This window comes from Mustela nivalis (genome assembly GCF_964662115.1).
Source record: "Mustela nivalis genome assembly, chromosome: 16".
Taxonomy (NCBI): domain Eukaryota; kingdom Metazoa; phylum Chordata; class Mammalia; order Carnivora; family Mustelidae; genus Mustela; species Mustela nivalis.
Window position 1 is genome coordinate 38,408,210 of NC_139035.1, and position 23,997 is coordinate 38,432,206.

Consider the following 23,997-nt stretch of genomic DNA (forward strand, 5'->3'; position numbering starts at 1 on the left):
TGGTTCAGGGCAGTGGTTTCTTTAATAACAGTTTCTTTAATAACAGAACTGAGGGGATATTCTGGGAGAGCACAAAAGTCTCCTAAGAAAGCTAAATTCAAAAGTTAAAAAAAAATTATCCCAAACTATTCTTTATAACCTATTAAGAACCAATTGTTACATGACTTTATATAAGCCTTTAAATCTCTAATAATACTTCCTTGTGAGACACTAATATACAAAACCTAATACTTGAAAAATGGATAATTTTGAAAAAGATTGAGTCTTTGGAAAAGTAAGACAAATTTAGCTTTAAATCACAAGCTCCCCCAGTACATTTCATATGATGCTATTTACCAAAATTCAAATTATAACATTTTTTTCATGTACCTTGCTTCTATAAAGCATGACATACTATATTTAAATTTTCAGCTTATAGTCTTTTGAATAAAAAACTGCATTTTTATTCTGTCAGATAAATAGTATTTTATTTTATGTCTCTTGCTATATTATTCAAGTTTCAAATATTATTTTTCTTTATACAGTCTTGAGTTTCAGCATTAATCATCTCAGGGTAAGGGGCGACAACCTTTTTAGCCAATCTTCTTCAGAAGCCCCTGACTCCATTGGGTTATTTTAGTTATTTTCCTGGACTATTTCCCCAGTGATTTTTTTTTAAATGAAGTAATAGAATGTCCTATCTTCATTTTGGCCTTTGGGGGGCAGAATTTGTGCCCCAAAATATGCCTTTTTGGCATAAGGATTATTTTAGGCTGATTATTTTTAAGAAATCACAGAGGCAGATGAGGCTCTGAAAACTGAGTAGAAGTTTAGTCTTTTGTAAGAGAAACTTTCATTTTATAAGGGAAATCTGCATTTATAAAGGTGTCTCTCATGGTGTGCCAGGAAGACCAGCAAGCCAGGGATGACCAAATCTCTAGAAATTTACCAGTGGAGAAGGCACGACAAATCTGCACACCCTTGTTCACTGTTCTGTCCTGGTAACCTTCTGTAACTGGCCCCTCAAACTCCAACATCCTTATTTTGTCTTTAGTGGAGAGTAGTATTTAAAGTAATGGTCTTGGCTATTTTGGAGAGTTAATTACATTTTCCTACTTCTATACCAGAGTTATACATGTTTTTAAACTTCCATTTGTTCGTTTTTTTTCCCCGTTAGTCTGTCTTTTATTTACTTATCAGCCAGGAACCTAGAAGAGTAGAGATAAAATTATTTTTCCCCAAAAATGCATTTTGACAAATCTTTATTTGACAGATGATTTCTTAAATACTAAAAATGCAAATTATATTTATTTCATGAGTTCAATAGAAATAGCAAAAATGAATTAATGGCATTAAATTGCATATTTTCAGAACTTGCTTCCTTATTAGGCTGTTCAGCCTGGACAATAAATTGAGGTTGAATATAAACTTACATGCAGCTGATCCTTGAACTATGTATAGGCTTAGAGGCATTAATCCCATAGTCAGGAATCTGCTTATAGCTATTGATTCCCCCCAAACCCTCTAAACTACTAACAGCCCACTGCTGACCAGAGGCCTTCTGATAACATAAACAGTTGATTAACATATTCTGTCTGTTTTATGTATTAGATATTGTGTTCTTAAAGAACTAGCTAAAGAAAAAAATGTTTTTAAGAAAATCACAGGGAAGGCATGCCTGGGTGGCTCAGTTGGTTAAGCAGCTGCCTTTGGTTCAGGTCATGATCCCAGCGTCCTGGGATCGAGTCCCACATCGGGCTCCTTGCTCGGCAGGGAGCCTGCTTCTCCTTCTGCCTCTGCCTGCCATTCTGTCTGCCTATGCTCGCTCTCTCCCCCCCCCCCTCTCTCTGATAAATAAATAAAATATTTAAAAAAAAATGAAAATCACAGGGAAGAGAAAATACATTTACACTATTATAGTGTATTTATTGAAAAAAATCTACCTGTAAGTGGGCCTGTGCAGTTCAAGCCCATGTTGTTCAAGGGCCATGTGTACTGAGAATATTAGAGTTGGAAAGTCATCTGAGCCCTATTTTTACAAGAACAATAATTCTAAAATTCCCACTTATTTTATTAAGCCTCAGGTTTGCCATTTATTTTATTAAGCCTCACTGTTTACAGATATCTTTGTCAGCCTAGCTATTAATAGTAAATCTTCACCTAGAGAGCTAAGACAGTTTTTGGATATTCCAAAATTGTCACTTCCTTTGCATCATTTCATATTATTAATTTTCAGAAATACATTTTCTCTGTTTAGTAACTGTATCTGATGTTTAGATATTCTGACAGCAAATGTCATTCACCTTTATCAGTTTACATAGTTACTTCAATACATAAATTATAATTGAGGTACGGATATCAAGATAGAGATTACAAATGAAATATAATTTTAAAATATTTAAAAATAGCCATTTTCTCATTATGAAAGTAATATTTGTCTTTTGTGAAAAGTTAGTATAATACACTAAAGCAAAGAGAAAATAAATTTCTAAGAATTCCACCATCTTCAAAAAATACCTCTAATAGCTTGATATATAGATAGAATAATAGATATATATTTGTACAATATTGTGTACTTATGCACACATTAAATATATTTTTAACTTTAAAAGTTGATACATATGCATCTTGAATAATAATAATATTATTATTTTAGTGATGTCTATGCCCCATATGGGTCTCGAATTCATAATCCTGAGATCAAGAGTTGCACGGTCTTGGAGCCTGGGTGGCTCAGTTGGTTAAGTGTCTGCCTTTGGCTCAGGTCATGATCCCAGGATCCGGGGATAAAGTCCTTCATCAGGCTCCCTGCTCAGTGGTGAGTCAGCTTCTCCTTCGACCCCTCCCCCTGCTCATGATCTCTCTTTCTCTCTGTGTGCTTTCTCTCTCAAATAAAATCTTTAAAAAAAAAAAAAAAAGTTGTACGCTCTCTGACTGAGCCAATCAGGAGCCCCTGTGTTTTGAATTATTGGTAAACACTTTTTCTGAGTTACAGGGGACTATGGTTTTAGATATTAGCATCTAAATCTAAATAATGGAGGTCAGACCTGAATATTCTGTTATTATAGGGAATTAAGTTTTTAACTAAAGTCCAGATATCTGTTTTGTGATCTAAATAATTACAAACATAATATTAAAACCAACTAGGAAAAAATGCAACCATACTTTGGTTATCATAAAGTTTTTTGGTGCAGATAAAATGAAAATGAAGTTGATTTTACTTACGTATTTTTCTCATTGCAGTTTTTTTTTAATTAAAAATAAAGTCTCCTGAAATGCCGGTGATGGGCTTTTCTCCCCACATTGCTTGTACAATCACATCCGTTTTTGTGCTAAGACATTAGAAGAGCTTTGGAAGTGAGAACTGTAATTTCCTTGTTCCTCTACTTGATTCTTCACCTTCTTTTTTTTTTTTTTTTTTTTTTTTAACTTTTTATTTTTTATATACATATATTTTTATCCCCAGGGGTACAGGTCTGTGAATCACCAGGTTTACACACTTCACAGCACTCACCAAAGCACATACCCTTCACCTTCTTTAAACTTTTCTAATGTCTGTAGGGAAGAATTTCATTGCTTTTATCATAACCCCATTCCTCAATAGCTGGCCACCTCAAACGGTTTATGTTTTACTTTTTCTCAGCATGACGAAATCACTGTCCTTTCTGATGATTTCTTGATCATCCTCCAGCTTGCTTTTTAATCTTCTCTCCCCCTGCTGTCTCCCCCAGCTCTCTTCTACGTTGCTGAAAAATAGTTTAGGAATAGGAGGATTTTGGAGGTCCCTGGAGAGACTTCTAGAATTCCACAGCAAGGTTAAGACTGTTGCCAACCCTCACCTGCCTATATCTGCAACCCAGTGTGGTCATTATAAAGCTGGTAGTGGGCTGACTCAGGGTTGGTGATTGGTGAATAATTATACTCAGTTGCAGGGGGTACTTAGATGCTTGAGAGATGACAAAACCATACACATCATTTCCTTTTGCTCCAAAGTTTCTTTCAGTGAGAGAAAAAGCAGTACCCTTTCGGGAAGGAAGTTGCAAACAATCTCTGAAAGCAAGGTATATATAAGACAGAATTTCCAGCATGCAGTGGAACAGGGATGGTAACTCAAGAGTGTGTCTTTCAGAATAGAGTTCTAAATACAAACATGGAAACGATGTTAGAAATACATTTAGGAAGTGAGGAATCTTAGAGGACATCTGAGAAGAGTTTAACATTTGCATAAAAGGAATTTGGAGTCACATCTCTATAAATAGAATACTCTCACAGTGGTTTATAGTCTTAAATGGGGACACCCAGACCTGTGAAAGATGAAGCAATTTTCCTAATTCATGTGAGTAGAAACTTTGTCTGATAGTGTTGGGATTAGAACCCGTGTCTCTTGTCTCTTAAGTGTGTTGCTTACCTCCATATTATTCTTTATAGAGGAAGAAACAGGCTATTTTTACTTTTCTCACTGGTTTTCCTTATTACATTTATCCAGATTCTCAAAGGGTTAATGCATTTCAGATCCAGCATAGTGCAAATGGATCTCCTCCATTGTTTGTGTAATATCGACAGTCAAAAATGGTGACTTTCAAGTAAGACAGACTTGAGTTTTAATTGTGTCTGTATCACTCCAGAATCATGTGCCCTGAGTTCATTTACCTCCCTATACCTCACTTTCCACATCCATAAGATGTAGAGAGTCAGAGCTCCCTTATCCTTAGGACTGCCTCACAGTGGCATGAATGGCATTTCTGTAATCCATACCAAGGGCTCAGTCCACTGTCTGGCCCTTCCTCTGTGACTCATTATTATTGCTATTGCAGCTATGTTTCCTGCTGCATCACAACATGAATTATTTCCTATGTAGGAATTAAAAGCAATAATAATAATAATAATAGTAGAAAGTTTAATCAAGACTTAAAATCTGCTTTGAAACCTGCAGTTGCCCCCAGAAACTGTCCTGATGCATTTGAACATAAGGGGAGCTACTGCTGAAGAAGAAATTGGTATAAGAAAGCTCACAAAGAGCCCCTCAGCCCATGAGTATCCAAAGAAGTAAGCAAGAAGAGGACTCCTATGGGTGTCCTGGAGAGCCAGACTCAAATAACATATCCCTGTATAACTGCAAATGTTTAAGCAAAGGGACCTTCTATGCACAGGGTAGAGAATATGATGTAAAGAGCCATCAAACATTATGAGATCCCTCCCCTGCAGCACATAAACAAAGTGAGGTGGAAAACAAAACAGAAAGTCTGCATGATAATCCTCAGCAATACACTGCTTCATGAAAGGGCATTTTAGTTCAAATGTGGGAAGCTGTGCCAAAAAAACTGAAGGCAAGCTGGCTGAGCCAAATTAGAACAGAGTAAAAGATTTGTCATACCTTTGTAATTCACACAGCAGCAAATTCAGCTCGACCACAAGCTGTCCAGATGTTGGCCATCTGACTCTTTATAGCTGTGGTCTGTTTTTTCTTTAAAGCCCCCTTTCCTTTCCTCTGTTCCCAGATACTTGGCATTTCTCTTGAAGTGGACCCACGTTGAATAAAGAATTAGTCTTCTTCTCAACTTCCAGGACAATATCTCTTTAAGAGAACTATTTTGAAACCTATAACGTCTTTGATTTAATTTTACATCATGGCAAGGAAATTTCGCCAAGTGATTGATAGCCTTGCAGTCAAACAGGTCTGAAACAGAGTCTTGGATCAGTCGCTCATGGGTTTTATGAGGTCAGGCAAGTGATTTCATCGGTCTATACCTCAGTTTCTTCTACAGTAAAATGGAGACACCAACAATAATATGATAATGCCTATCTCATAGAATTCAGTGAAATAATGTACTTATAACATTAACTACTGTGCTTAGTGCATAGTAAGCTTTTAATAAATGTCAGTTATTTTTGTTACTTTTATATTATATTTTAAAATCTATTTTGCACCTGAGACCATGACTGTCTATAAGTTTCATAGAGAAAAATTTTCCAAAGGGAAGGAGATGAAGGTAGAACCACTGTTTGTCAATTTATTGGTACTTCTGCAATTTAATAAGTGCTAATTTCAAAAGAGAATGCAGCTCTGCTTTGGAGATCTAAAGAACATGTGTGTGCCTATATCTGTGTAGAGATATGTCAGCCCGGCATTGGACGTCTGACCATTCATCACAGTCACATGGCAAAATGAACACATGTTCCTGAGTCTGAGGCCAGTTTTCTCCATTCCACCGAAGCTTAGCCTCATTCATTCTTTATGAAGAGGATGACTTGGAAACCATAAGGAAGACGTGAAGCTAAACTCTGTCCATTGAGTAGAAGAGGTTAAAGCAAAAACTTGTGCTGATGGTTAGTATATTTAGATAGGTCATTTTATAATTTTGAGTTTATTTTCCTCTTTTAAAAATGATGAAAGGAAGTAACAAATTTCAGCTGTTTAAAACTTCCCTCACCAAAGGAAATAGAGATGACCTAAATGTATTGCACCAATGTAAGTGTTTTAGAGAAATCTAGAGAAGAGACTAGAGATGTTTTCTGTACAGTAAGATAGACTCTTCCCCTTTGGTGATGTTAAATGTCAACGCATTTTGACGGATAGCATAAGGTCTGACAGCACAAAAAGTGATCTTAGTCAGTGACATGTATGGCAAAACAACAGCTGTGATTGTCTTAGGTAATGGGAAAATAATTAATGTATAATGTATGATGCTGAAAACATTTGCATTTGGTTATAAAAAATATAAATAATAACATGCTTCCCCAAGTTTTTAAATATAGGGGCAAAGAGAAAACTGTGGTAATTCCCAAGTCCAGCTGGTCATTAGCATTACCTAGACTCTTCTAAAAAAATTCTGATCTCTGGTTTTGTTCTTGAAGGTTTTGATTGAGCAAATCTAAAGAAAAACCTAGGATCGTCTAATTTGGGAATGACTCCTTGAACTGAACCACGTTTACTAGGTTTATATCTTTATTTGAACTTCTTTATGATGTCTTAAACCAAGCTATTTGTGAGTTAAGATGTGTGTGTGTTATCAGATTGACGACAATTGAAGTTTCAAATTAAGAACATGACGATGACCACTGTGGAACACGTGTTCTTTTCAGTTGTGAAATAATTGAAATTCATCAAGTTCATTCAATGAATATTTACTGAGCACTTAACTCTATGTCAGACACTTTTCTATGTGCTAGTGATATAAAGTGAATACAATAGAAAAATATCCCTGTTTTCATAGGACTTACATTTTAGTAAAGAGAAACAGAAAAAAATAAATACATAGAATGAATGGACACAGTGATACAATTTAGTTAAGGGAGATGGTGTGTGCCAGCTGTGCCATGTAGGCTATAGATTTTAAATAAGGTAGTTAGGGAATGGCTCCCTGAACTTATATTTGAAGAGAGATTTGGAAGAGAGAGGGGAGATAGAAATACCTACATTTGGTGCAAGTGAATCCTAGGCAGAGGGAACAGCAAGTGCAAAAGTCTGGAGATGAGTGTATTAAAAAGCAAGTGTAATGTATAGACAGGCAAGTGAAAAGAAGCTTTCAAGACAGATATCATAGCTGTGCCAAATATTTCTTGGAGGTGAAATAAGATGGGAATCCAAAGGAAGTGATTGTAAAATAGAATGGGAAGGCAGAATGGGAGAAATGGAAAAACCAGGTATAACTTTTGAGAATTTGCTGTAAAGAGAACAGGAGACAGTGAAGTCATTGGAAAAGGAAGTAAGATTCTTTGAAGTTTTAAATTTTTTTCTAAGGATTTTTATTGATGATGGGAATGACAATGTATAGGAGGGGGAAATGGATGATGCAGGAAAAGAAAAAGAGGGAATGGAAGCTAGTATGGAAATAGATGGGTGGGCTTCCCCAGGCAGGTGGGACTACAAATCTCCTGTAGTGCTTCTTTATATCTCTACTAGTACAAGGAAATAGAGATGCTGATAGGTGGCAGATAAGGTATGAAAGGTCTCTTTTCATTCCTTCCATTGTCTCTCTAGGAAACAAATATCCAGCTGAGAGTGAGCACAGGAGAAGTCCTGTTGAAGGTTTGAGGAGAGGGAAGGCATGAAATAATTCCCTTGGAGATGCAAAGTAAAAACACTAGAGAAATGGGAGGGAATGGCAGCAGCATGATGGACCTTCATGAGGTTCACGGTCTTGAATTTCAAGTCAGAAAAGTCAGTGTCATTGTGCATTTGTTCTCCAGTCACCTTCAGCAGTAGGAACACAGGAGTGAAGTTCAAAGAAAGTTACATTGAACTAAGCTGTGATTTAGATCAGCCTGTATCTATTTAAGAGAATGCTGTGGTGTTGAGGGTGAGTGCAAGAAAATGATGATAATGATTGACCATTGCATTTAAATCAGATAGGAGGGATGTGAGGACACCAGAGGATGAGGTTACACCAGAAGGTAGGTTTGATGGATTGTCGGTGGTGCTGTGGAAGGATGTAATCAGAGTTGTAGAGGCGGGTAATAGACTGATTGCAAAATATGGCCCTAATTTTCAATCCCTGCATGGATCCAGCCCTCTCTTCTTCAATCTAGGTTGGCCTTGTGACTTTCCTTCACTAATAGGATGTGGTTCAAGTGACCCAGTGTCATCTTAGGGTATAAGGTCTTAAGCATATCTGCTAATTCTTTTAGGTCCCTGCCTCTGTCATGGAAATCAGCCTGGGAGGTGGGAAATCATGTGAATCAGAGCTGAGTCATTCCATATGAATGACTGGCCCACAGTCTACTTGCCCACTGACCACAAATGAATAAGACTGCCCGAGATCAGCCCAGCCCAGCCCAGCCCAACCCAGCAGAACTGTCCAGTCAACACATAGACTTAAAATGATAATAAAAAGCTGTTATCTCAAGCCACCAAATGTTGGAGTTGTATAATTATAAAGCAATAGCTAAGTGATTAAAAGGAGGAGCTAGAGAGATAGATGATAGTGATTAGAAAGTATATCCTTGGAAATTAAGGTAAGGGAGGGGTTGCATTCATTGGTAATGACTAGGCCTAATGTATGACTGTGGGCTTTTGTAGCTGAAGTAGAGTGGAATACAAGGTCATGGGAGGAGAGTTCAAGAACCTGATCTGTTATATGGGTTTCTTATTTTGTTGTTCCTCACTTTGGGGGGAAAGTATTCAGCCTTTCACCATTAAATATGATGTTAGCTGCAGAAGTTTTGTAGATGCCTAGTATCAGGAAAACTCTTCTTTTCTTAGTATGGTTTAGCGTTTTTATAAAGAATAGATGCAGGCTTTTTTTCAAGTGCCTTTTCTGTGTCTACTGTGATAATCATAGTCAATTTTTTAAAGGTTTGTTATTATTGGTGAATTATATGGTTTGGTATTTAATATTAAGCCAACCTTGCATTCCTGGGATAAATCTTATTTAGTCATGATATATTATTCATCCTATAAATTGTTGAACTAGATTTGAAAATTCTCTTTTAACATTTTACATCTATGTGCATGAGGGGTATCGTTCTCTAGTTATTTTCTCTTGTGATGTCTTTTTTTTTTTTTTTAAAGAGTTTATTTACTTATTTGAGAGACCGAGATCACAAGGAGGCAGAGAGGCAGGCAGAGAGAGAGGAAAAGGAAGCAGGATCCCCACTGAGCAGAGAGCCAGATATGGGACTCGATCCCAGGACCTTGAGATCATGACCTGAGCCAAAGGCAGAGGCTTAACCCACTGAGCCACCCTGGCACCCTCTCTTGTGATGTCTTAAGTTTTGGTATCAGAATAATGATGGCCTCATAAAATAAACTTAAACTATTACAATCCTTCATTTTCTGGAGGATATAAATTAATCATTTCTCCATTCTGAAAGGCAGGGTAAGGATGTTACCAAATACAAGAAACTACATATTAAGTAATATATACCTCCACCGTATAAATGCAATCTTAGTGTTGTTTCTGATAGTATTTTTAGGATTTAAAAAAATAGAGCTACTTATGTGTCATATATAGCTTATATATTTTGACAAAAGATACCATAATCCTTGTTCACATTTCCTTATAATTTTTAAACACTTTTAAAGGTTTGCTTCATATTCTATTGAGGAGGTGTATTATAATTGTACATTTCCCCTAATGTTGTAATTTCCCTTAATATATCAATATTATAAGTATCCTGTGAAGAACATCTGAGAGCATATTATTTTTTAACATTTTGGATTAATTCTCTTAGGATAAATACCTAGAAGTAGAACAAAATCACAATATTTGTGACTATTTGTATGTTTTCACAGAATATTTTAAAAACAAAAATAGCATCCTTTCTTTGAGTGAGATTTTAGTAGTTAAATCTTGAGCAAATGCATTTAAAAATGTAGGAAGTAGGCGCCTGGGTGGCTCAGTGGGTTAAGGCTCTGCCTTTGGCTCAGGTCATGATCTTAAGGGATCTGGGATTGAGCCCTGCATTGGGCTCTCTGCTCAGTGGGGAGCCTGCTTCCCTCTTTCTCTCTGCTGCCTCTTTGTCTACTTGTGCTCTCTCTCTCTGTCAAATAAATAAATAAAAACTTAAAAAAAACATGTAGGAATTAATATACTATTAAGTATTTTATAATAGCAAACTGAGAAAAATGTTAACAAACTCCTAAAATACACCGGGTGTGTTTACTGAATAATTTAACTTTGGCTCTCTCTTTCTATTTTTGTTTTGGCTGGCCAGAGCATAGCCCAGGTATTTACACATTTTATTCACTGAAGTAGAGACCCTAGAGCTGCCCCATTCCCTGCCTACCTCCCACTGCCTACCCTCTGCCACCCCAGCTGCCACTGCAGGGCCAGGCCTTCCCAGAAACCTCTGCCTTGGCTGCCTGGTTACACCCGGCTCTCCCTCAGTTGCCCCAACTGCCCTTCAGGGGCCCACAGCTGGGATTCAGATCTCTTGATTTCTGCGGTGATAGTCTAGCCTCTAGATCCCTGTGGCCCGAACGTGTCTCTGCTCCCGTCTGACCAGCACAGGACTCAGAGGTGTAAAGACCACGTTGCACCCATCTAGCAAGGCTGGTTTCTCCTTCATGGGGAAGGAGATCACAGGTATCATTTCCTGTTAGTTGCACCTCAAGCGTCTGCCGCATAGATTTAATAAAGTCCTATTGTAGCTCTTTCTCCAGTTTTCCCTGTACCTTCTTCTGGGTTAGCTCGGCTGTGGTGGGGGCAAAGGTCTGCAAGGGGCAGCAGGGGAGGAATGCTGGATCTTACACAGGAAGTGGTTACCCATGCTCCTGTTTCTGGCCAGGCATCCTCACTTCACTATTCTGGCTCAATGTATTTTTAAAGAATACAACAAATCATTTATAATTTTGAAAAATCCAAGGACATTTTTGGAGGCAAAAGACCTAAAGCAGTAATGGCTACAATAGATTGGTGAATATAAATCAATAGGTGTGCATTATTAAATGCACAGGGGGAGCATGGCAAGCTTCATTTTGTTACATATGAAAGGCTTGTGGAAATTTCTCTTTATTATTCTCTAGCTACTTAAAATCTTGAAATGCTAAAATAGATTAGTCATCTTTACGGGATTGGGTGAGATATTTTAATATTGTTACTTCTTTCCTTTTGATGACATTTTCTAGGGATGTCACAAATTTCTGTGCCATTTAAGGAAGTTTATCTTGCTTGTTGATATACCAACATTCATGGGCTTTCTGGAAAAGCAAATGAAATATGAGCAGTAATTGATTAAAATACTGTATTTTAAAGAAGAATGTATATAATTTTGATCCCATTGTGTCATTTATCTTATCTGCTTTTATAAAACCACCTCCAAAAATATTTTAAATTTCTGTGTCTCCACCATTTTGTTTGAAATCAAGACAGTTTTCTTTAGAATTAACATGAGAAATATTTGAAGTGAAATATGTTGTTATTGTGGTATTTGATATCATAATTGATTCATGTAACAGTAATAGATTAACAGTGGTCTCTAAAATCTCTGTGAGTTTTAAAAACCTGGCACCACATTTTTTTTTTTTTTCTAACCAAAGATGTCAGTTTGAAAGGATGTTGTAGTGGTATTTTGTCAAAATTATGTATCTCATAACTTTGGAAAAGTATTTTCCAAAAGTTTAACCAGCAGACAGTCGGGCAACCTTGAAAATGAGCCTTGCTGATCTCCAACTGTGGGGATCGTAATTGGCCAACGGCCTCAGGCGCTGCCCTCTGAGAACCATTTCTGTGTTTGCCCTGTTCGCCAGTGACTGAATGTGACAGGGATATTAAGGCAGGCTTGTTACTGAAAACATGGAAGCACCTCTCATGGCCTACTTTGGTTCAAGACTTCTAAACTTTCTGCCAAACTTTCATTAGATTGCATGGCACTCTGGGATGCTTCCTTCCATTCAAACTTTCCTCCCGCATTTCCTCACCTCCGGTCAGACTTGCATCATGGTCTGAGTTCTTACAGCTCCTTCCATTTTCTCTTACCAGGCGTTTTATCTGATAGCACTCTTCCACTCTTGATCTCATCTTTCTCTGGCTCCTCAGAGGGTCCAGCCTAGGACATTACTATAGAAAAAATCTGAATTAACCATAACCAAATCATAACCAATTATAACTTCTATTTATTTACTAAAATTGAATAAAATAAATGAGAGTCTAGCCTTAGTGTTAAATCTATATTTGAACATATAAAGTGCATGATCCTAAGGCTTGCCTGTAGTCTCAGCATGACAGATTACTGCATCAAACATTATCTACCAATCAGATATCTTGTGCTGGGGAGCCTGGATGACTTGGTTGGGCGGTCAGCTCTTGATTTTATGATTGTGAAATCTCGGGTCATCTCAGGTTATAATTTTGGGGTTGTGAGATGGAGCCCTGCATCAGGCTCAGTGCCCAGTTGGGGAGTCTGCTTGAGAATTCTCTCTTTCCCTTTCCCTCTGCCTCTTCCCCTGCTCCCTCTCTATTTCTCTCAAATAAATAAGTGTATCTTAAAAAAATAGATGAGTTGTGCTTCTGATTAAAAGTGCACACCGAGGGCGTGCTCAGTCAGTTAAGTGACTGCTTTCTGCTTGGGTTACAATCTCAGGGTCCTGGGGTGGAAGCCCACATTAGGCTCCATCCCCCCTGTTCATGCTTGCTCTCTCTCTCTCTCTCTCTCTCAAATAAATAAACAAATAATCTTTTAAAAAAGAATAATATTAAAAATAAATAAACAAAAGTGCACACTGAATGTTAGGATCAGCACAGGGGATTAAAATAAAGTAATATTTTTGAAGGGCCAAAAATTAACAAAGCCAATGAGTATTTGAAAAATATATATTTTTTCTCTTCTGAGAGCAGAGTATGAGCAGGTAAATATATTTAAATATTTTAATAAAATAATTATTACAGTGATATCTTATCATTAAAACATAAGGGGGATGCATACAACGGGATATTACAAGCTATTATGGAGATAATATCGGTTATCACAAAGGGGCTATTCTTTCTAATGTAGCAATGCTGCAACTCAGTCAGCAGGATTTTAGTATTGAGTTCTTTTTCTAATCATGATGGTTTGCCCTGAACCATTTGTATCTTCCTACATGGTTCTCTTTATAGTCAGCAATATTGGTTTATAAGATAGCTGAATGGGATTTGGGTGCGATTTATGGTCATGGACCTTTTTTGTTCATACTTCTGTCTTGCTCAATAAGTGCTCACACTGTGACTTCATTGTCATTAACACTGTGCTGTAAGTAGCTAATTAAAAAGCTCACACAAAAGAACTACAATATAAAGACCAATAATATTTGTCTGGAAAGTGGGTTGCTTTATGGATTCATTGTTCTTTTCCTCTAGGATTTGGAGGGGAGAAGTCCTTTTGACCCACCCATCAAAATTTTCTTCCATTTGCTTATGGGTTATGCAAGACCTTCAGAAAGGGTAAGTTCAAGGTGATTATAAAATTAAATTTTAAAAGATGTTTTTAAAAGAGCAAAGAACAGTTTTTGAGTATATGGATTATGTAAATTTGTAGTTTTATAAAGATTAATCCAACTGTCAGGTTTTCATTGGAAGGTATAATACAAATTTAGTTTGAATTTTAAGCAGTTTGTGGAAATAAACTTTAAAAGCAATGTATGCTTTTACTTTGGAAACTAACTTACTATTTATTATTTTCTTCCTAGAATTACTACTAATATTAATTACAAAGAAATATCTGATATTTTCCTATTAATATATAATAGAAAAGTCAAAGGGGGAGGTCCATTAACCTATGAGTGCCACAAAGATCGTTTTTAAAGATCTTTTGTACTAAAAATAAGGGAGAGTGATTTACAGTTCTAGGGACAATTCTGAAAATAAAAGTAAATTAAGCATTACAAGCATGATTTTTAGCACTTCTGTTAAAGCTCTTTTCAACTTTCCAGTTAATACCTGCCTCATTTTTGTTTCTTCTAATCATCATGTATCTCCCTTCCTCTGGTCCCCAGCATTCAGGACTCACAGCGGGCTGGGAGGTGCCTCTCAAGCATCAGGGTGGCTGGTTATGAGCCCCGGTGCTCTCTCTGCCTGCACTGCCAGATGCTTAATTGGCTCAGCTAGAATAACTCAAGGCGAACTCTTCCAGAATGGAGATTCATGTTACATTAGCCTCAGTGACACCTTTTAATGCTTATGATATTTTTCTCCCTCTATCACAGAAGGGCTCAGGGATTTGCAGGATTGTGCAAAGAACTCAATTCTAACTATGTACATAAAACTTTTTCTTTAAAAAGACAGTGTAAAACATTTAAAAGCACTGCTTGTTTCACTTTGTATTTGCAAATTAATTTCTTCTGAAATATATATCGTGTGTTCCTAAGATAAATCATACCTGGTCATGTTGTATTATCCGCTTTATAAATTGTTGAATCAGATTGGTAAAATTGTGTTTAGATATTGTACATTTATGTTAATGAAGAATATTTTCTATAGTTACTTTTTCATATATCATATGATTGATCCTTGGACAATATGAGTGTGAATACGTGGATCCACTTATATGTGGATTTTTTCCGGTATAGTATCATAAATGTGTTTAAAGTGCATTTCCATTATGATATAAATATTATATACCAGAGAAATGACTGAGTTGAAGAGACATGTAAAAAGGGAATGCAGTTTTATATAACCAGTCCTCTAATACTTAAGATGAATGATTTAATCTCACAGTCTCCAATGGAATTTTTTTAAAATCACTTTTTCTTTTTGCTGTTCTTTCTTGTATCTCAGAAAAGTGATAGAAAAACATAATTTTTGTGGGTATTCCTTTTATGTTTTTCTGTGGTATCTACTCACACTTTTTTACATGCGTGCATGGATGGTAATTTTTTTTGGCTGCTTTGCATATGCCAAAATTTCTTTGTATCTTTCTCTGTATGTCTTCTTTTATAACTGTTAGTTTCTATTAATATTCTTTCAAAATGTGGAGAGGAAATTATTTCCTAGTGTTCTAGAACTCACTGAGGCTAAAGAGAAATCTGATATTCATTTCATTTTAAGATACCAGATTTTCCACTCTGGAAGCTTTCTTGATTTTTCTCTTTATTTTCAGAATCTAGACCATTTATAGGCATAGACAATTTTAATAATTTATTATGCTTGTATGTGGTAGGCTCTTTAAATCAAAATATACATGTAACTATATTTTTAACTCAAAATTTTTAAGTTAAAAATGATAGTGTCTCTAATTTAATTATCTTCTACTTTCTGTTGCCTCTGATGTTTGCTTCTGGAAGTCTTATTCCTATATATTTGAACTTTGGAATCTACCCTCTGTGTTTCTGAACTTTGCTGTTTTTCTTTTGTCTTTTTGGCAAATTGTTTAATTGTTCTATGCTTCAGTTTTCTCATCTGTAAAATGGGGGTAATAATACGTTGTTGGATTATTTGGTAATGTCAATTATTTGGTAATGGCATTATATAATTTATTAGTTAATATTAATAGTCAATTATTTGGTAATGGTAATGTCCTTAGAACAGTGTCTGGCACATAATAGGAGCAAAGTTATGTTTTCTGTGGTATATAGTAGTCTACAAATAACTCTTCTGTTTTGGAGATTTTTTTGATTTTTATGTCTTGGCTACTGACTTGGACTTGAGAGCTGTTCTTTCTAATCACATTACTCATTGAATTTTTATTTCAACAATCACCTTTTTGAAATGCCAAGTCTTTTATTGTCTGATTGCTATTTTTTTGGTGGCACCTTCTTTTTTTTTTCTGACATAACTTTGTGATTCCTTTAATCTCTGTGGATCCCATACACACACAAAGATATATTAAATTAGTTTATAATTATTGTAATTCCTGGTTTAGATGACTATAATTTACTTTAATAATAAGAGTAATTATAATAACTTCCAAATACATTACCCTGCTTTCAATTTCCAAATGCTTTAACTTAGCTTCTTTATTTTCTTTTCCTGACTTCTTTTAGATTGATTTATCTTATTCCCCACTTTTCCCTGCTATTGGTGTGAACTGATAGATTCTAAATCAAGTCTTTTCATTATTAAGGTGGAATTTTAACATGCATACTTGATATAAATGTCTAAAGTTAATTAATGCCTATATCTTTTGTCCAAAGAGAATTAGGACCTTACAACAATTAAACTCTGAATAACCAATTTAAACTTAAATGTTCTTCTTATCAGAATTTATTTCCAGTTATTTTTTAATTACTCACATGTTCACTAATTTCTTTGCTTCCTGTTGTTTCTTGCCAATACTCAGTTCTTTGGAGTTAATTTCCTTCTCAAAGTATGTTGTTGAGCAGTTCTTTCACTGGGAAGATTTTGCTAAATTCAGTCTTTGAAGTTCTAAAAATGTGCCATTTTGAAGAGATCGTTTGTGGCCTTTCCTTACAGTTCATCTATTTTTAGAGATAATTTGTCCGTCCCTTTTGGTTAATTTTAAGGTTTTTCTTCCCTTTGATGTCCTGAGTTTATCAACAATAGGCCAAGATGTGAGTTTCTTTTTATTTATTTTTATTTATTTATTTATTTTTCTTTCTACCTCTCATTTTAGAATTCATATCTTCATCAGTTTTGAAAAATTCTCAACCATGATCTTATTGTCTCTCCTCATTTTCACTGTACTCTCTTCTTGAAACTCTTCTCGGATATGTGCTGGATCTTCACATTTTACCTTCCATGTCTTATAATTTCTCTTTACTCTTCTCCAATCTTGTATACCCTTGTGCTATAATCTGATGTTTTCCTCAAGTCTGTCATTTAGTTTACTAATTATCTTTTTAACAGTGTCTAGTGTGTTTAGTCTATCCATTTTGGTTTATATTTCAGTGACTTTATCTTCCTTTTCTACCTGATATATTTGGTTCACTTTAAATATGTTTATTTCTTTTTATAGTGCTTTCTATATCTTTTGTAGTTTCTCCCTTCTTATTTCATTTAAATTATTTTAAGTATAATTATCTTATGATCTATTTATGAGCATTTTATCATCTTAAGTGGTTGAGATACAGATTTTTTTGTTTGTTGTATCTTCTGACTCTTACTTATGCTTGATCATTTTTACATGTGTTCTGTAATTTTTGATCGTGAGTTCATCTTCAATGGATTGTGGTTTTTCTGTGACAGTTCTTGGGTCCTGTTTGTGGGAGGGGTGACACAGAGCAGTTATAGGTTTGTTTCTTCCAGATATTAGATGTAGTGAAACCAGACTGGGAACAGTTTATTTTTTTGGCATGGAGAGTCTTTTATCAAATAGATTAAAAATTCCGACTCTGAATTCCCATATGGCTCTGATATGTTTTCTTTGCTAACCTTAAGTTCTGGGCAAAGATAAATTTCCTTGTCATATACATGAATTATTGAACAATATTTTTCTAATCTCTCTTTGACCGAGAAAACAGACTGGTTTTATATAAATCTCTGAGTTTCAATTACTACACACTTATGCACCAAATGTCTTTTCTTCTATTCCACCATGGGAATTAGGACCCAAATGCCTTGTTTGAATTTACTTGTGTTATAAGCCCCTAGATCTACAACACTGTATTTAATGTCTTTGCTTTTCAATTCCCATTTTTGTTTCTTAGGAATTTTCCTCTCTTTTCCTCCAAGTTCAAATTTGTATTAATTTCTTTTGTTGTTTTTCTATTTTATATCATTGTTAGTTACTTTAGCTTCATATTCACAGTGCCTACCAATTCACCAACAGAAATTCTAATGTATGTATTTTAAAGTTTATTCTTTTTCTTAAATTATCTCTGTTTTCTCTGATGGGATTTTTTTTTCTGTTATTAATTTTCCTTAAGTGACTGGAATCTTTGTTTTTTGTTCATATTTTTGAATCAAGATTTAGTTGATTATTGTAGGCATTTGGTGTGTGTTTCTTCTGAAGCTGTATGGTTGTACAGTTCTCTTTTCCTGACTCTTAAATGAGAAGGCTAGTTCTAGACTCTACAATATCCTCAAGACTTGGAACTTTTATCATTCCTAAATTAAAGGGAGCTTTATCTCAGGGTGGAGTGTTTTAGTGTATTTCACCACTGGATGGAGCTGCCTTCTCTTTCTATTAATTTCCTTAGTGACCAGTGTGATGGTTCATTGCTATCTTTGGTTTTGCTCTGCTTCTCTTGCAGGCTCCAACAATCTGTTGACTCCTTTCCCATTTGGGGGAACAAAATCAAGTTTAATCCATGAGGGCTAAAAACCCGGCTTTATAGACTCTATCTATGAAGAGCCTGGGAAAGAGGAAAAGCTGTCTAAATGACTGACTTGTGTCAAAAGCTACTATCTATTTAATTGTCATCACCATTGATTCTTTCTCTTTGTAGTGGCTGACACTGAGCCTTTCTTTAGAAAGGGCCTTTCTTTTTGGTGTTTGTATTAATTTCTTTTGTTGTTTTTCTATTTTATATCATTGTTAGTTACTTTAGCTTTTCTGGTCCTTTGGTAGTCCTCCTTCTAGTTTACCAGCCCTCTTATGGTTCCATTCCTTTAAAAACACTTTTTGTTTCTTTTCAGGAAGACCTCCTTAAAGACTAAAGGTAAATGAATATATTCAGTCTGCCATCCCAAACTAGAAGGAAGCCCTTACCAATATTTTAGAAGCCAAACATTTAAATAAAAGAAACAAATGCTTTTAAAATTTTTATAGTTTAAGTAGGACATATAAATATGAAAGTACACAAATATATGTGGTTAGATGAAGAAACAGAGTCCCAGGGCTCCTGGGTGCCTCAGTCAGTTAAGCGTCTGACTCTTGGCCTCGGTTCAGGTTGTAGTCTCATGGGCTGTGATCTCATGGGTGGTGAGATCCAGCCCTGTGTCTGGCTCTGCATTGAATGGCGATTCTGCTTGAGGATTCTCTCCCTCTGCCCTTCCCCCCATGTTCTCTCTGTCCCCCTGCCAAATAAATAAATAAATCTTTATTAAAGAAAAAAAAAAAAAGAAATAGAAACAGAATCCAGCCAGAATCCCAACCACATGTGGCTTTTGATCACTTAAAATGTGGCTAATACAACTAAGGAACACAATTTAAAATTTTACTTGATTTTAATTATTTTAAAAATAATACCCACATGTGGCTAGTGGGAACTATATTGGACATCTCAAGCCTAGATGATACAGGGTCTTGCAGTTCATATTACAAGTTTTGTCCTATCCTAAGAGCAGGAGGAAGTTTTTCACAAGGGAAAGACATAAGATATTATCTTCAAAAAAGATAAGACCGGCTGCAAGTGGAGAAGGGCCTCTCTCAGCTATCTCCTGGCCATTTTCAGTTTTGTGTTTTGTTTTTTTTCTCCAGGGAGTAAAGGATCACTTTGCATGTTCTTCGTCAGTTTTTTGGTTTACTGAAATGAGGATTGAACACAGTTGCAGGAGTCACAGGACATTTTTTCCCTGTTGCCACTGATCACACTTACATGTGCAATCTCAGACTGTTTCCTAAGGAGACTATTTTGTTTTTTATAATGTGTTGTCTGTATACTGGTCACTGTCACCAGAATGAGTCTAAGCATGTCTTTCAGGTAGCCCGGAAGTTGTAGTAGTTTCAGCTTTCCAGCATATAAATTTGAGAAATCTAGAGATGTACAAATGTTTCATATAGAGGAATATGATGAGTAATAATACAACAGAATTTTAAATTTTCTCTTAAATACAAAACTGCAAGCATCATGATTCTGTGTATGTAGTTGTAGTTGTGTATGTAGTTCAGATTTCATTTCCAAATATTTAGTTGATCCTATTATCTGGACATTTTTTCAAGCTTTTGTAATCTAACCTAGGCCCTCTTAACTAGTTGAACCATTAACTGTATATAGGTCCTTTTATTGTTCCATCAATGACTTATTAATAGTTTTTAGGTTCATGAATGATTATTTATGTATAGATTGACTAAGCATTTTTCTTTCTCTAAAGTAATTATCTACTCTGGGGTTCTCCTTCTCTGCTGCTCATTTGTCTTTTATCCTGGAAGCATGATGAATTCATGGATTTATTAGTTCTATGTAGCAGAAGTGAAGGGCATAAAGCAAAAGGGAAGAGCAGCAGAAATTTGCAGTAGAGAAGATTGTAAAGGCATATCAGTGCTAGAGCATTATTTAGCTGAAAGCTGTAGGACAGCACCAAAGGATTTAAACATTGGGAATGATGCAGTATCCCAAGTGTTATCTATTCTATAGAGAGAAGATGGAGTCAAAAAAATTGCAGCTCCCATCATATTTCCCCGTAGTTCAAAAATTTTGAATGCTTCCTCATAGCCTTCTCAATCAAGATCAGACTGCTTTAAGATTTCTAGGTTCCTAAAAGAACAAATAGCTGCAATTAATATAAAAATGTTTTAACATACTGAGTTATGATTAAAAAGTAAAATAAGCAGGTACCATTTCAAGTTAGTAAAACAGACTAAGAATTAGATCATTATGGACATGGGACTTTATTAGGGAGATGGAAATTGAATTATACTTTAGCAAATACATGTATTTATATGCAGATGCTTAGCTGATTATACGTTGAACAAAGATTGATGTGACTGGGCAGGAGGATATTTCAGGACAAAAGAATTACACAGACGCAGAGTGGGTCTGAGCAGTACATGTGAGGAACTGTGAAGAGATCTGACCTAACTACACAGAATTGAACAGATCACTATCTAGAGAGAGACTGAACTGGAAAAGAGAAGATCATTTGACAAAGCCCTTGCACTGAACTAGTGCAGATTCTTGAACAGAAATAGCACTTACAGGAAATTTTATTTTGAAACTTGGTAAGGTTCAAGAAAGACCTAAGGGGAGAAATTCTGAAGAACAAGAAATGTTAACACCCATTAGTCAGCGGTATTCTAACAAATGCACACTAAGCTGAAACATTGACTTTGTTTATCAGAACGTAGAGTCCTGAGGAAATGAGAAGCAGGAAGATTTGGATGAACTGGGGAATGAAAGCTGCAGGAAAGGCAGTGCTGATGGAAAAGTTGATTCCTGACTTGAGTGAGTACTGAGCAGTGGAGACTTCTGTGGAAATTCTTAAGGTGGAAATGAAAACATGTACAGAACCTAGCCACAGTTATGATTAGAACCTTGCCTAGCACTGCTCAACAATGTAAATTGCGAGTCCTATTTATTTTCTCAGCATGTTAGTATTCCCCTGCATCTGTCTGCTTTAAAGTCTTCTCTAAAGTCATAAAATAATAAAGTTCAACATTTTCAAAATAAACCCCCAACTTTATAGTTTTACTATATTTACCTGTGCAGTCACACGTGGTGTTAATAATTCCACATAGACTTGTAAGAGGCTTATCCTTCATCATATGGAAAAGTCTGTGATTAGTAGTATTTCTCTCAGCCGCTAATGTAAAAAGGATCCAAACCTATTCAGAAAATAAGTAAGTAATTGTTAATAGAAATAAAGGGAACACTATTTATAATGACAGAAAATACATCTTATGAAGAAAAACAATAGGGATCCAAACATAATGAGACATTCTACTCTATGGAAGGTAGCCTACATTTTTCAAGGGCTTTTATTCAAAGTCTAGGGTTACTGTTTCTTTTTTTCCTCCTCCCTCTTTCCCTTTCCCTACAGTCCTTTTTTCTTTCTTCCAAGCTGAAAGAACTGATAGTTTTCATCAATGTGAACTGGTTTATCTTCGCTTAGAAGAATGAAGAAAAAATTCTAAAGTAGCCTTAAAATTACTCATAAAATACAAAGTGATTGAATAGAAATCTTTGGAGGACATTATTCACTCATAAGTCTTGATAATTTGATGCTTTTTGTGTGTATGATTTGTGTGCAAGTTATGTTAATTATACATCATGTTTAGAAAAATACTTTTTTGCTGAGCAGTGTAAATGTCAGTCTCATTAGCCATCATTATTACCTGCCAGCAAGAAGATGCTTTCAATGAATGATAATTTCCTTTAATGGTTCTGTGGATGCATGCAAGTGTAAATTTGTTTTTAATGTTATCTTATTTTCAGTGTTTATAAACTTTTTTCTTCTTTACAAACTGTTTTCAAACCAACTTCTACACTTGAAAAAGAAAAAAAAAGGATTGATATTAAACCAATAGTTTGAACTAGTTCAGAATGATTCTTGGACAAAAGAAAGAGCAGACTCATGGAAAACCCATTCTTTTAAGAACCAGATGCCAATAATGGTAACAAGGTAATTTTAAAGGGGAGAATGGGGGAGGTACCATCTCTGATGTAATATTGATAATCTAAAATGTCTAATCTTTAACATGACCAAGATAAGTGACTCCATCTTTGCTCCTCTTACAACTGGATAGTGCCTATTAGGTCTAGATATTAGTGGGATTTTAATAAAATATGCTCTTTAAAAGAAATCATGTAAATATATTTATATTCCTTCAGTCCTCTAGTATCATCACTATGAAAGATTTTATGCTTTTCAAATAATTTTCATACCCATTGTCTTTTTCTTTTGACTTCTACAATAACATGCTATGGTATGATCAGAGAATTCTAGAGATTGTCTACCCCAAGTTCATATTTTATGGCTACACTGACACCCAAAGAAGGAAAATGATTTACTTGTATGCTGCACATTTGATATGGGACATGGGAAGCTCTTGATACATATTTGCTAACTCATATTATTACTCTCCTTATATGAACAAAACCCAAAGGCACAGAGAAGGAGGTGACATAAATGAGATAACATAAATTGATGGTAAAAGTGGGGCTGGAAACTTGAATCATTGCTTACTTCCCTTTCCTACTCTATTTATGGACCTGTAATACAACTGAAAATCTAGATTCAAAAGAACATGTTTAAAGTTGGAACTTATAATGAGCTATTGAACAAGAGCCAGGGGTCGAATAACAACAGAATATTAAACAGTTTTCACTGAGCACCCCCAGAAAAGAATAGAAATGATTTAGGAATTATTCTGTAAGGGCACCATTCCCTGGTCCACACACCATAATCCAACTGTAATTGCTGATGGGATCTACTAAGTTCAGGTTTATCTCTTTAAAAAAGTGAGAAAGTTCTTAGGGCTTTATTAATATGGCAAAAAGCTTTCCTTAAGAATGACTGAAACCACAGGGCACCTGGGTGGCTTAGGTGGTTAAGCAGCTGATTCTCGAGCCATCAGCTCAGATCATGGTCTCTGGGTCCTAGGATCCAGCCCCGCATAAGCCTTCTGCACTCAGTGGGGAGTCTGCTTGAAGATTCTTTCTCACCTATTCCTCTGCCCCTCCCTCTGCCCCTGCTCTCTCTCTCTCTTTCTCTCTCTCATAAATAAATCAGTATATCTTTAAAGAAAAAAAGAATAACCGAAACCACAATATAGAATGGATGATAAAATGTTCACTAAACACATTAAATGTTATGCTACAAAATTCAAATAATATACAGAAATGAATTCAGTGGGATTTAGGTTAAATTTTCAGGCTCTCTTCATTTATATACAGGTAAAGTACTTAGCCTGATATATTTAAGGAAATTATTCCTCTCCCAGCTTAATTTGCAAACATTTTTGTATTTATCATCTCATTCTGCATTCTTTATAGACTTCTTGGTCATATTTATCTGTAATACATTGGTCATTTCCCTGTGT

The 23,997-nt window shown here is 35.5% G+C and overlaps 1 long non-coding RNA gene across 1 annotated transcript in view; it reads right to left on the bottom strand.

Annotated features, from left to right (window-relative positions):
- Positions 1-11,505: 11,505 nt before the first annotated feature.
- The window catches only part of LOC309849417, an 80,427-nt gene continuing 67,935 nt past the window's right edge, over positions 11,506-23,997 (bottom strand). Inside the window, exons 2-4 of the long non-coding RNA XR_014303692.1 lie at positions 21,657-21,780; positions 12,341-12,479; positions 11,506-11,620 (exon numbers count right to left, since the gene is read on the bottom strand). This is a non-coding gene — a long non-coding RNA (uncharacterized lncRNA). The remainder of the gene's footprint in view (positions 11,621-12,340; positions 12,480-21,656; positions 21,781-23,997) is intronic.